General features: G+C 43.3%; 1 pseudogene; it reads left to right on the forward strand.

Moving 5' to 3' along the window:
• The first annotated feature begins 9,152 nt into the window (after positions 1-9,152).
• LOC146571756 (uncharacterized) lies at positions 9,153-9,864 on the forward strand (annotated as a pseudogene).
• The last annotated feature ends 5,019 nt before the right edge of the window (positions 9,865-14,883 follow it).

The raw sequence follows: 14,883 nt of genomic DNA on the forward strand, positions 1-14,883 counted from the left end.
AAATATCTATTCAGCCTATCACACTGCATATTTCATTTTATTTTCCCCATCATCAAACCAGCTACACTAGTGTTTGCTCTAACTTGTGAAGTTTGACTTTTTTCTCTTGTTTATATCATCATGGGGAGGTAACACATTTGTTTCTTCTCTGTAGGTTATCTCAGTTTGCATTGGTAGGCAGCTCCATTTGTTTGTTATTTTGGCCTTAGCTCACCCCAAGATTATTTCATACTGGTGTGTTTGTAAATCTGTTGAATAATAAATACAACATCCATTCTTTATTGAGAAGTTCTTTCTGTGGCTCTTTGGGACTTCCATCATACCCCAGATGCAACATTGGATGATGCCAGACGGGTTTTCTGAGTATTTCTAAGTATCAGTATCTAAGTATTGATTTTCCACGACTGTCTCTAGGGTTTACAAAGAATGGGCTGAAAAATCTAAACTATTGATTGAGTGGCAGTTGCTGCTAGAGGTCAGAGGAGAATGGCCAGACTGCTTTGAGCTGATAAGAAGACAACAGACACTTGAATAACCACTCATTACCAACTAGAGTCTACAGAAGAGCATCTCTGAAGGAACAACACATCAAACCTTGACGGAAGTTGGCTACATCACAAGAATAGTGTCATGGTCTCCGTGCCTGCCCGGTCGGCCCCACAAGGCTACAATTGCTGTTGCTGTTTTCTCCCTCTCTGCCTGGGCGGAGCTCACTGTGGGCTCCCGCCCTTGGCCCACACACACACCTGACAACACTCACCCATCATCACCGGGAGCACTATTTGAGGCTGGAACACAGATCCTCTCGTCGCTGGATGATTGTACCCCTAACGTTAGTTTTCTCACAGCTCTTGTGCTTCCTATCCGTGACTTGTGATTAGTTGGTGACCTGCCTTCTCGTCTGCTTCAGATTCCCCCCCCCGGACCTGCGACCTCCCTGCTGCGGGAAAGTGTGTGAGTGTGAGAGAAGAAGACGTGAGCGAGTTACCCTGTGATTTCCCCCCCGGAGTTTTGGATCCCTTCACTGTACATATATTGCACTGCACTGTAAATAAACCACACCTTGGAGATACCTTACCGCTCTGCGTTTGAATCCCTGTACCAGATCGTGACAGAATCATCCAGCCACGGAAATGGATTCAGCAGACCCAGCGGTCTCGACTCCCACCCTCGCCACTTTGGCCGCGATGCTGGCACGCCACGAGCAGATGTTCATTCACCTTCGAGCAGAGCTCGCGAACCTCACACAGGCCGTGGCTCGGCTAACACCGCTACCGGCCGCTCCTCTGGTCGCCGCTCCTCCGTTGGAGGCGCCAGTTCCAGCTGTAAGTGTCGCGCCACCTGTTCACGTTGACAGATTCCTCCCTACTCCCAGGGCTTTCACGGGAGAGATTGATAAATGTGCTGGTTTTCTCACTCAGTGTGCCCTTCAGTTTCGCCAGCAACCGCAAACCTTTTCTACTGATGGTGCGAAAATCGCTTATATCGTCCAGTTACTCCAGGACCGTGCTCTAACCTGGGCTCAAGCTGCGCTTCAGGCGGAGCCGGACATCACCTTTTCTGACTTTCTTACTAAGTTTAAAGGTGTGTTTGACAGGAAAGCCACAACTGCCACCGCCGGCCAGCGCTTGCTTGCGCTTAAACAAGGTAAACGCAGCATGGCTGATTTTTCTATTGACTTTTCTACCTTGGCTGAACAGGCGAAATGGGGGGAAGAGGCCCTTAAAAGTGCATTGCTCACTAATATTAATGAGGAAATAAAGAATGAACTAATGCTCCGTGAACTGCCTTCCTCCCTGGATGCGCTTCTGGTTTTGTGTATGCGGGTGGACGATCAGGTGCGCGCACATCGGAGCGCACGCGCGCGTTCGGGGCATGCCCCGCTGGACTTTTGTGGGACCCCTACTGCAGCCCATGGGTCGTGTGACGCCGACACCGGGGATGGGGAAGAGCCCATGCAGCTTGGGCGCTCATGGCTGTCGCCCGCGGAGCGCCAGCGCCGTCTTGCCTCCGGTGAGTGCGTTTATTGCAGCCGTAAAGGCCACTCTGTCTCCTCCTGCCCAACGCTGGCAAAAGGGCGCGCTCACCAGTGATCGTGAGGGTGCTGGTGGGCGATCTGTCGAGTGAAAGCCCTCTCCCCAGGCTTCTTTTGCTGGCTACTCTGCGTGTTCGGACTGTTTCTCATTCTCTCTCCGTTCTCATTGACTCTGGGGCTGAGCAGAACTTTATTGACACCTCACTCGCCGCCAAACTGAACATCGCCTTGGAGCCTCTGTCACGCCCCCTCCGCGTTCACGCACTGTCGGGCCAGCGCCTGCCTGACATCACTCATGTTTCTGAATTCCTTTCATTATCTCTCTCTGGCAATCACGCAGAAAGGATTTGTTTTTTTTTCGTTTAAGGCTCCTCTCACTCCGCTGGTTCTGGGTCACCCCTGGCTTGTCCTCCACAACCCGCATATCGACTGGGAGAAGGGTGCCGTACTAGGTTGGAGTGTGGCCTGCCATATGAACTGCCTCCGGGCTGCGGCTTCCCCCGTTTCGCTCCCACCCACGGCCTCGCCGTCGGATGCCCCGGACCTCTCGATGGTTCCGCGGGTTTATCATGATCTGCGGGATGTTTTTTGTAAGGATCGGGCACGGTCCCTTCCCTCACACCGCCCGCTTTTCATGCCATCCTGGGGTCCTCCGCACCTGCTCGTTCCTCCGACGTTACTTCTGGTGGCCTGCTATGACTAGGGATGCCAAGGAGTATGTAGCCGCCTGTTCGACCTGCGCCCGGAATAAGCTTTCGAACCGCCCTCCACCGGGTCTTCTGCAGCCTCTCCCTACACCAGCTCGACCATGGTCCCATGTTTCTTTGGACTTTGTCACGGGCCTGCCGCCCTCCGCTGGTAACACCACCATACTTACCATTATCGATCGTTTCTCCAAAGCTGCACACTTCGTCGCCCTCCCGAAGCTCCCCTCGGCCTTGGAGACGGCCCGGCTCCTCACCTCCCATGTGTTCCGTCTTCACGGGATCCCCGAGGACATCGTCTCGGATAGGGGGCCGCAATTCACGTCCCGTGTTTGGAGGGAGTTCTGCTCCGCACTGGGGGCCAAGGTCAGTCTGTCTTCCGGTTTCCATCCACAGAGTAACGGGCAATCGGAGCGGGCCAACCTGGAGCTGGAAGCTGCCCTCCGCTGTGTCACTTCGCACAACCAATCGACCTGGAGTGAACAGCTTCCATGGATCGAATACGCCCACAACAGCCACACATCCTCCGCCACGGGCAAGTCTCCCTTCGAAGCGTCCCTGGGCTATCAACCACCTTTGCTCCCGGCCATCGAAGGTGAGCACTCCGTTCCTTCTGTACAGGCTCACCTCCGCGGGTGCCGTCGTGCCTGGCGGGCGACTCAGGCTGCCCTGCTCCGTACTAAGGAGCGGAACAAGACCCTCGCTGACCGTCACCGGACACCGGCCCCCGTGTACACCATCGGTCAACGAGTATGGCTGGCTACCCGTTTTGTGCCGCTACGGACTGAGTCGAAGAAGCTGTCTCCTCAGTTTATTGGTCCTTTTCCTGTTGAGGCCATTGTGAACCCTGTGTCTGTCCGCCTCAAGCTGCCGCGCAACATGCGCATTCACAATGTCTTTCATGTGTCTCAGGTCAAGCCGGTGCTCTCCAGCCCGTTGTGCCCTCCCTCCAGGGCCCCGCCGCCCCCCCGGCTCGTGGATGGTCAGCTGGTCTACGATATCACCCGCATCATGGACTCCCGGCGCCGGGGTCGGGGTTTTCAGTACCTGGTTGACTGGGAGGGCTACGGGATAGAGGAACGCTCCTGGGTGCCTCGAGCTGCTGTCCTGGATGGTGCCATGCTCCGGGACTTCCACCGCAGGCATCCAGGTAAGCCTGGTGGGTCACCGGGAGGCTCCCGTTGAGGGGGGGGGTACTGTCATGGTCTCCGTGCCTGCCCGGTCGGCCCCACAAGGCTACAATTGCTGTTGCTGTTTTCTCCCTCTCTGCCTGGGCGGAACTCACTGTGGGCTCCCGCCCTTGGCCCACACACACACCTGACAACACTCACCCATCATCACCGGGAGCACTATTTGAGGCTGGAACACAGATCCTCTCGTCGCTGGATGATTGTACCCCTAACGTTAGTTTTCTCACAGCTCTTGTGCTTCCTATCCGTGACTTGTGATTAGTTGGTGACCTGCCTTCTCGTCTGCTTCAGATTCCCCCCCCGGACCTGCGACCTCCCTGCTGCGGGAAAGTGTGTGAGTGTGAGAGAAGAAGACGTGAGCGAGTTACCCTGTGATTTCCCCCCCGGAGTTTTGGATCCCTTCACTGTACATATATTGCACTGCACTGTAAATAAACCACACCTTGGAGATACCTTACCGCTCTGCGTTTGAATCCCTGTAGCAGATCGTGACAAATAGTATTGCTGCTTGCTATGTTCATCCCTTCAAGCAGGATAACCCACCATGTCACAAAGCTCAAATGATCTCAAATTGGTTTCTTGAAATTACAAGTTCTCGTTACTCATATGGCCTCTACAGTCACCAGTTCTAGAGCACCTTTGGGATGGTGATAGTAGATTCTCTGCACTGATCCAACAGATTAGCAACAATCATGCTATCATGTTAATATGGACCACAATCTCTGAGGCATGTTTGAAGGTAGTTCTGAGGCAAGGGGTCCAAGGTGGCACAAACAAGGCGCACCTAAAAAACCTGGTATTAACTGCAGTGGAGTTCAGCAAGTGATAAACCACAAATAAGAAAAAATTAGAACTTATTTTCTGCTTTTTAATATGGGACTCAGCATAAGCAGTTATCCCAATGTTCATGGTAACCAGAGCATGACCCTATTATTCTTTTGCTTTAAACGCAAGGGTTAAAGTGGGTTACTGAAGGTGCTGGAACATTGGTAGGTTAATACATGTAATAATAATATTACTAATGAATTGGTTCATTTTTCACATCCTGCAGTCTGGCTTCGCTTCCAGTGATGGTGCAGTCAGTGCTCAGTAATAAGAAAATACAGACATCCAATGACCCACTTAAACCTTTACCAAATCCCTTTTCCTTCTCATCTGTGTGATGTGCTCATGAAGCAAATGTAAATGTTTCAGTTCATGTTGTGTTCATGTTTCATCTACCCAGATAATAAGTAAAAAGAAGTGAGCATAAATTGAGTAGTCTTTTTTTAAAATGGCAAGTAATTTCAAATACTAAACCCCACTTTAACCCATTTTTGTTTTAAATAGTTGTTAGAGGGTTAGGGTCACATATGAAGAGAATTAAACCAAACTTGATACCTGCTGTATGTTTCATTAAATTTAATTCACAGAGAATATTCAGGTGATATAATGACAGTATTAAAACAGTATTAGTATTGGAGACCGTTTTACAATAACACATAATTTAATTTGACACATTTAAAAACATCGTAGCTGTTTAATCACATCAAATAAGTTGCATGAAATCGACTAGCTATGTGGATGGTATATTTATAAGACATTACCTCCAATTTTTTACTTCTGTGGATTTTTTTCAGGTGCATGTGGAACAGTAGTGTTTCCCAGTAATGAGCACATTTATTTCCCCTTTCTCTATTCGCCATAACCACAGAATAACAGATAAACCCTATTTTAAAACTGAAAGAAGGGATTTATCAGTGGTGGTAGTGGGTGGACGGTTGATATAAAAATTAGCAGCATGACTTGTTGTGACAGTAAAATGATTAAAAAGTGAGGAACTCTATTAACAGCTTGCAAAAGGGGTAAAATTATTAATCACAGATTCATAGCTCTAGAGTGCTAAATATATTCTAAACTAATAATAAGAAAATATAATAAATGGAAAAATGCACAGCTTCAGATATTGATTCAGTTGCCTTTGACTTTGGACATGCCTCTGACCTTCATCTTACTTTTGTTAGAGAATAAGAGCTATGTAACAATCACACTATCTTACATGTGCCTGTAACGTATCATAGCATAGGATGGTGCACAGGAGGCAATATCTCCCACTATTCTAGAAATGGTGTTTTTTCCCCTTCCTCTAGCAATTTATTTTCGCCCTTGTGGTTTGTGATCGCTTTGTTGTGGCTGCCACATGGCACAGCACTAAGTGTAGTAAGAGACTATTTCCATTCATTAAATTGCAAGACAGCATGCACATACAGAGAAGGGAGGCTATGAGACACTGTATGTGTGTGGTGCATTAGTGGTTAAAAGGAAAAAGTAAAAAAATATAGGGAGTGTGGGACACTTAAAGTAATATCACACTGCCCTTTTTAAAGGTTATTGTCAAAAGATAATAGCGTTGTAGCTAAATAATCAATCAGATGAAATGTGTGCAATCTAGAAAACCATTAAATCACAAAAAAATAAAGGTTTGATGAATAAAGCAGAAAAAAACCCCCAAACATTTTGGATTTATTGTCGATATATAAGGCCGATCATGTGGTTTTGTGAATAGAAGCAACTGCATCTTTAATCGAGCGCTTTAGTGGAGTCCCTTCTTGTTTGCAGTGGTGATGGACAGATTAATAGATGAGGTTAAGCACGAGTCTCTGTTAACTATGATGTTTGCAGATGATACTATGATCTGTAGTGAGAGTAGGGAGCGGGTCTAAGATAGCCTGGAGAGGTGGGGGTATGCTTGGGAGAGACGAAGAATGAAATTCAGTAGAAGCAAGACAAAATACGTGTGTGTATGTGAGAGTGAAGCAACTAGACTGGTGAGACAGAGGTAGTTAAGGTGGATGAGTTTAAGTAACTGGCACCAGTGTTGGTCAAGTTACTTGAAAATAGTAATAAGTTACTAATTACTTCTCCAAGAAAGTAATCCAGTTACTTCACTGATTACTTATTTTCAAAAGTAATTAGTTACTTTATAACTTAGTTACTTTTTAAAAACATGATACACAACCTGAATATGTTAATAAAGTAATAGACCTTTCAGCCCAATTCTATTTTTTCTGCATCATCCATCATATAAAACTGAATCTCTTTTTAAAACTTGTTTTATTAATTTCAATCTTTTAATTTTATGCACATTGCATCAAGCAAAAATGAAATTATATGCAACAGACTTTGACTTGAAGTAATTTGTTTAACATTTAAACCTATTTTCTGAATATTCCAGAATATAAACTATAATTATTTTTTGTGTTTACACTCACTCTTTCAAATAGATGAAAGTAAAACACAGCAAAAAATAACTAAAATCAAAGATTTAGCTGCACTAAGTCCTGTCACTCTTAAATCTGTTTTCACCTGTTTAGCAGAAGTGGAGCCGTCGGAGGTTTGCCTGGTGCCAAAGCGTTCATGTCAGTGGGGGGATCCGGGGGTTTCTCTGTGAATTTTACATTCCCGTCCCAGCACTCCATATTATCCATTGTTGATCTACATGCGTCTGTTGCTGTTGCACATGCTTACGTCATTGTCACGAGACACCCTCACAAACCAAATAATGGTTTAGTAATGCAGTAATGCAGCCTGCTTACGGGAAAGTAACAGTAATCTAATTACTATTTTGCAATAGTAAAAAAGTAATCAGATTACAGCAACACAATAGTTTTAATGCGACAAAGAAGACAAAGATATATATCCAGGGAAATGTGCATGCATACAAGAACATGTATAAATTATAGTGTAAAGTTACTGAACTTCAGGATAACTTCTCTCTGTGCAAGTCAGTCCTCGTATGTAAATGATCTGTTCCATATTAATGCGAGACTTTTCTTACCTGAGTCACTTCCTCCCTGCTGCCAGTCTCCTTTGCAATTAATTTAATTCCATTTGTGTTGAAGAAATGTTTGGGTATGGGACTGGAAACACAACAGTAGGGAGAGGCATCTTCTGACAACGACGCCTTTGAAGTTGGCGGTTCCTTTAAAATAATTATGAAAAGAAAGGAATGAAAACACTGCACATGCTGCTACATCTCAAAGACAATGCTCGGTGATCCTTATTCACGCATTTGCTGGAGGGTAATCAGTCTTCCTTTAATGTTTTTTAATGATATTTCAGTCAAGCAAAATCCCTTTGGTTGAATCAGAATCTCAAACTTAATAAATACTATATCTAGCTATTGTACCCTTTAAGACAGATGACTTACTTTATTGCTTTGCAACAGCATATCTTGACTCCCAAACTCCCAGCAGTTAATGTTCAAGTAAAATAAAAGCAGGATTACAGAGGCGTACCTATTATTATGACAGTTGTGGAAATAACAGGAAAAATGTGTAGGCAATAATACAATGCACGTGCATATACACATAAAATATGTTTAGTCAGTGATTACTTCATTGGTTTCAGTTTAAGGTAGTCAAAAGTGTGTTCTTGTGCACTTACAGACACACACTACATCAATAATGTGAGAGTGTAGTGATGCATTTCTCTCTGCCTGTTCACTTTTATATCACTACACGATGAGGGGGAATTAAATTACTATAGTCTCATGCTATTCCAAAATACATATCAATGCACCAACAAAGGCACAGAACATAGATTTGTAGATTATGGTTTCATGAGCCTGTCACTGAAGGGGCTTTTCGGAACACCCACTGCATCATAGATAGGGTAGTGAGTGTTATTAAAGAGAGATGACTGCTTAGCAATGACGCTCTTCTCCCCAGTGTTTCCACTGTGTCCAAGGGGCACACAAGGACAGCGCTGACATTCATAATTAGTTTATTCAGTCTCTTGCTTTTTATCCCTCTCTGTGATTATTTCTGCTTCCCAGCAAACTACTGCACAAACACAAATTAAGAACTAATGCCAGCACAGTGATACAAAATGATTTTTAACTGTCTATGGCACCGTCTCCTTGGCAGATAATGGCCACTTTGGCCATTCTTATACATTTTTTCACTAAGGCAGGTTCTTAAGATAAATAAACAGGTACAGTGCTTCTGGAGTCTGCTACAGTCTTATTCTAAAATGGATCACTTCAGAACTCTTCACACAATATGCCAGAATAACAAAAAAATGTTTGGAAAGCTTGCAAATTTCTTAAAATTAAAAACATGTACATAAGTATTCACTACCTTTGTCATGATACCCAAAACTGGGCTCAAGTGCATCATATTGATCACTGATCATCTGTCAGATGTTCATATGAGTCTACATAAGGCCCCATAGTTACAGGTCATGCTAGAGAGCAATCCAAGCCAAAAGTTCCAAGGAATTGCAGACTTCCAAGACAGGATTGTATAGAGGCAAATATCTACAGAAAGGTACAGAAAAACGTTTGCAACACTGCAGGTCCCAATGACCACAGTGGCTTCCATCATTTTTAAATGTAAGACATTTGGAACCACCAGGACTCTTCCTAGAGTTGGGTGCCCAGCTAATCTATGTGAATAGAGTGAAAGGGCCTGAGTGAGGGAGGTGACCAAGCTCATTCTGACAGAGCTCCAGCATTGCCCTGTGGAGAGAGCAGAACGTTCCAGAAAGACAACCATTTCTGCAGCACTCCACCAATCAGACCTGTTTAGTAGAGTGGCCAGACTGAAGCCACTCCTCATTAAGAAGCCCATGACAGCCCATCTGGAGTTTGCCAAAATGCACCTGAAGGACTCATAGACCGTTACAAACAAAATTCTCTGGTCTAATGAAAGATTGAACTCTTTGCCCTGAATGCAAAGTGTCATGTCTGGAGAAAAGGCACTGCTCATTACCTGGCCAGTACCACCTATACAGTGAAGCATGGTGGTGGCAGCATCATGCTCGGGGGATCTTTTTTGGCAGCAGCAGCACTAGGATACTAGTCAGAGTCGAGGGAAAGATGAATGCAGCAATGTACAAAGACATACTTGATGATAACTTACTCCAGACCTTTCTAGATCTCAGACTGGGGTGAAAGGAGTAGTTTTAAGACCAATCTGTGATGTTCCTGAGTGGACTGAATATCTCTGGAGAGATCTGAAAACGACTCTGCACCAATGTGCCCTATCCAACCTAATGGAAGTCAAGAGGTTCTACAAAAAAGAATGGGGGAAATTGCCCCAAAATAGTTCCAAGCTTGCAGCATCATATTCGAGACTTGAGGCTGTAATAGTAAAAGGTGTTTCAACAAAGTATTGAGCAAAGGCTATGAATACTTATGTATATTTTATAATGTTTTTTATTGTGTAAAAAAATAGCAAGAATTTAAAGAAAATATTTTTGTATCATGTGTAGAATTTTGATGTCATAAATGAATTCAATCAATTTTTTTAATAAGGCTGGAAGCTTGACAAAATGGGGAACAAGTGAAACTTTGTGAATACTTTCCAGATGCACTGTATTTGTATGTCCCAGCAATCCAAATGTCCATTCCATAAAAGTATTAGATTACCAGTGAATGGGCTTGTTTCCTGTGAAAGTTCATTACACTCCTCTTAACCTTCCTGCCTTCTTGGGACCTTTTTGTGCCACTGCTATGTGTTAAATGGCTGCCATTTCCACTGTGTTCAGTGGAATATAACCAAACTTGCCACAGGATAGTTTTTACCTGTCAATGTTAATATTCCAGTGTGAATTCCTTAAATCAGCCTAAAATGGCTGAGCAGCAGAAATCCCCACACCCATCACCCTGGGGACCATTTTCTGCCCATTGACTTCCATTATAAACGCTATTTTTCAACCCCAAATTATCATCATATGATTTTATTTTTTCTTCTTTTCTTGGATGTCAATGAAGACTCAGGGCCTTGAAGTTTTAATTTTTAAATTGCAAAAAAAATGCAAAAAAAATAATGGCAGGTCAAAATGTATGTTGGTGCCAATCTTTGGTCCATCTAAAGGCCTACTTATAATGACAATCACATATTACTTCAACTGGTTTTTTGTGGAAATATTTAGTTTCGTTTTTTGGTTTTTGGGGCTTATAACACAGGGCGCTCATGTAATAACACTGGGATTTGAAGGGTTAAAACAACGAAAATATAATTAAAACTTTACATGAATATTTCAGGGAGAAGTAGTTTTACAAGGTTGGCTAATTTAAAGTGGAATAAAATATGGATATATGGTCTTTTTATGGCGTGGCTGAGAATGGTCCCTAGGGTGATGGGTGTGAGTTTTTTAAAGGATGGCAGGAGGGTTAAGCTTGTTCACATTACATCAGTTCTGTTTTTAGCATTTGGTGAAATCCTGGGATAGTGGTTTCATCACCACAGATTTTCTGAAAGTGCCAGTTGCTGCTATTTTGTACATCTAACAGTAACAAAGTAATCATTATGACAAACTCTAAAAAATATACAGAAAAAAACACAGTCATGCAATGCAACAAAATAGTGTCTGTTTCATCCGCATCCACCATCTCAGTCTTTCCTGTATGCAAGCCTGGCAGTGTAGAGTAAAAAGCATGGAAAACAACTTTTTCATATTGTTCTTCAAGATGATACAGGGAACTGCACACTAGGTATATGATGGCGAACTGCACAGAGGAGCTCACCCAGAGTATGATGTGACCGAGGAAAACCTCTCTAGAGTCTTCATTAGGTTTCATGTAAGAGCTTCTACTCTGTAATGGTTAGGATCTCGCATAAAAAGAAGAGAAACTCTCAGAAAATATGAAGCACCACCTCAGGCAGCTAGTATTCAAAGACCTTAAGAACTCTGGAGAAGACAGGAGATAAACAATGGACAATTGTAAATACTTAAAAAACTAAAAGTAATTTGAGGGGAGGAAAATGCTCTCAGGTTTGCTGAATGCAAAAATAAAGATGTGCATACATTGTTTTGGTAAGAAATACTCAAAGGTTACCAAAAATGCTTCTTGTGGCACATTCATTTGACTCTTTAGTAGAGGTGGGAATCACCATACACCCCACGATACGATATTATCACAATACTTAACTCACGATACGATATTATTGCGATTTTTTTTAATATATATATATATATTTGCAATATTCTGGGTATTGCAATACGATATTTTGTGATTTATCACATATTTTTTCTACTGCAGATTTTGTCCATAAAGGTAAACTTTATCAATATTCATTTGATCTAATAATAAAGTCTCACACTCAGTCTTTCTCTCATGTCAGTCAGTTTTATTGCTGACAAAGTGAACGGTTTGTATAACAGTCTAGTAACCAACTTAACTGAACGTAACTATCTGGTACAATTATAGCTTAAAACAAAATATAATTTTACATTAAATAAAAAAGTTTTAAATTTAAATAAAATAAAACATTTCTTAAATTAAAATAAGTAAACTGTCCTGTTTGTTGCTGCCCTAAAAAGTTAAACACATTTGGACAGTGAAGCAATGTCAGCATTCTTGCTCAGAAAAAGGAGCTGATCAACATGCTCTGAAGTCAGAGTGCTCCGTTTTGCTGTGACGATGTCTCCAGCGGTTGAGAAGACTCTTTCAGCCGAGACACTAGTACCTGGGATACAAAGGTATCTTTTTGCCAGTGTGGCCAGGAAAGGATAGACTTCCTCATGGGATTTCCACCAGCTTAGTGGGTCTTCTGTGAGTGCCAGTGACGTGACCTCCTGGTATCTTTTCACCTCCTCCTCAGCTGTGGCAGATAAGGATTTTGGTGGGGCTCTAACATCACCATAAGTCTGACCAAGCAAGTCTGTTAACCCACAAGACTTCCTCATCTTGGCTGGTATGAGAGGGGGTCTGGGATTTTGTTCAGTCTCGTCAGGTTTCTCATGATGTTCATGGGCTTCTGGCTCACAGATGGGCTGCTGCCTCTTTTCTTCCTGTAGAAAACCCACACACATACAGAGAGAGGGAGAAAATAAATATTTCATATCTTTTAGTATGCAGTAATATGTTAGCAAATTATAATTAATGTATTTAATTGTTAAATAGAATATTACCAATATGACAAAAATATCACCGATCTACTAATATTGTAAGTAAGTTATTTAAATTATAACACCAGAATGTTTGCTTACCTGAAGGGTTATAGCCTCAGCAACCACTCTGGCATAGGTTTCCTGTCTTTCCTCCAGTGACAGGAACGGCAGGGTTTTAAAGCGTGGGTCGAGAGCTGATGCTGTGTAGAGGGTGTTCCTCTCGACTGTGCTGGCATATCTCTTCTTAAGATCTTGACTGATACTTTGCTTGATGTTTCTGACCAGCGCTGTGTCACCAATGTTGTCTTGGGTGTCGTGCAACAGCTGTGCTAGCAGCGGTGCTACGAGAGACAGAGTAGGATTCTTTTCCTCAGACATCACAGTAGTCGCGACTTGCATTGACTTCAAGGCCCGGACAATTTCTTCAGTGTTCCCAATATCCGTCTCGTTTAGAGTAAAGATATCTGTGCTACTCTTTCTGACTTCGGGAGACAGCAGCGCTGCAAAAATCGCAGGTTGTTGTTCAAGGAAACGCTGGAGCATGTCATAAGCACTGTTCCATCTCGTGCAGACGTCGGTCTTGAGCTTGTGAGTCGGGAGCTGTAACATTTTCTGTTTTTGCTCCAGAGCGTGGTTTGCCACTGTGCTTCTATTGAAAAACCCAGTTATGCGCCGCACTCTTCCCAAGACCCTGGCTACTGCAGGCAGGTTTAAGGCTCGTTGTGATGCCAGATTGAGCGTATGGGCGAAACACTTCACATGCAGGTATCCCGCTAGCTGAGTGGCAATTGTCATATTAGAAGCATTGTCGGTGACAACCACCAGATTTTTGTCGGCAATCCCCCATTCCTGTGCTGCATTTTGCAGGAGATTTGCAATGTTCGCTCCGGTGTGACTTTCATGTAATGTTCGAGTTTGGAGAACGTAAGACAGCAGTTGCCAGTCCGCTGTGAGATAATGAGCTGTTATAGTCACATATGAATCCACAGCCCGCGAGGTCCATGCGTCGCAAGTTAATGCAACCCTTTCTGCTGTGCTCAAACTTTCCTCAACTTTACGCTTCACATCTATGTAGAGATTGGGTACGGCTGTGTCCGCGAAAAAACGTCGTGATGGTATCACATACCTGGGTTCCAGCGTCTTGATCATATAAGAAAAGCCCTCGTTTTCCACAATGTTGTAAGGACGCAGGTCTTTGCAGATGAAGTACGTGATAGATTGTGTTATTTTCTTAGCTCGCTCTGAATTGGGAGATAGCTTTGCTAAGCTAAGAGTGTCCAGCGTTGGTTGATTTTTCAGTGGAGCTGATTCAGAGCTAGCTTTCCCATCTGCGGTTAATGCTATTTTTGGATGGTGCCGTGTAAGATGGGCCCTCATGTTCGTAGTATTCCCAGAGTACTTTATTTTCATACGACACACCTTGCAAATCCCGTGTGTCATATCCATCTCATTTGTTCCATCCTTGTTAAAAAATCCAAAGTACGTCCAGACATTTGATTTAAACGCAGATGGCGCTTTCCTGATCTCTTTTTCTTCCTCCATCTTTGTTTGATCTATTTTCCCATGTGCTGACCTAACCTCTGCTGACCTCACTAGAGAAAAAGCTCAACCGCACCATCTGGTGGACTGGAAGTTTTTGGAACAAAATATCGATATCTGCTGTCCCTGTATCGATACATTATTAGCAAACAAAATATCGCGATACTACGCAGTATCGATTTTTTCCCCCACCTCTACTCTTTAGGGGGTGAAACACAAGACACATTACACTTCTAATCAATAACAAGTATAAGAGACAACATTTGTAAGAAAACTGAAGATAGTTTAAAATTCATATTTGAAACAGACATCGAGGCAGTGATTGCAATGTTCTTGACGATTCAAATTTCAGGGTTTTTTTCTAACTGGGACCTGCCGATGCAGCTTTTTGCATTTTCAAATTTTCATAATAAAAGACGTGATTCAAATGTACAGTTTTTGCAAACTTCTCTCACTTAAACAACTGAAAATTAAGTGGAAAGAGGTTCAAATAATTCACTGAAAATGAATTGCTGAACAAACACCTTTAACTGAC

The sequence above is a fragment of the Mchenga conophoros genome, linkage group LG6 (genome assembly GCF_057382185.1).
Source record: "Mchenga conophoros isolate Kocher_MC1m ecotype Shallow Benthic linkage group LG6, M_conophoros_male_GT1.1, whole genome shotgun sequence".
In the NCBI taxonomy this organism is placed as follows: domain Eukaryota; kingdom Metazoa; phylum Chordata; class Actinopteri; order Cichliformes; family Cichlidae; genus Mchenga; species Mchenga conophoros.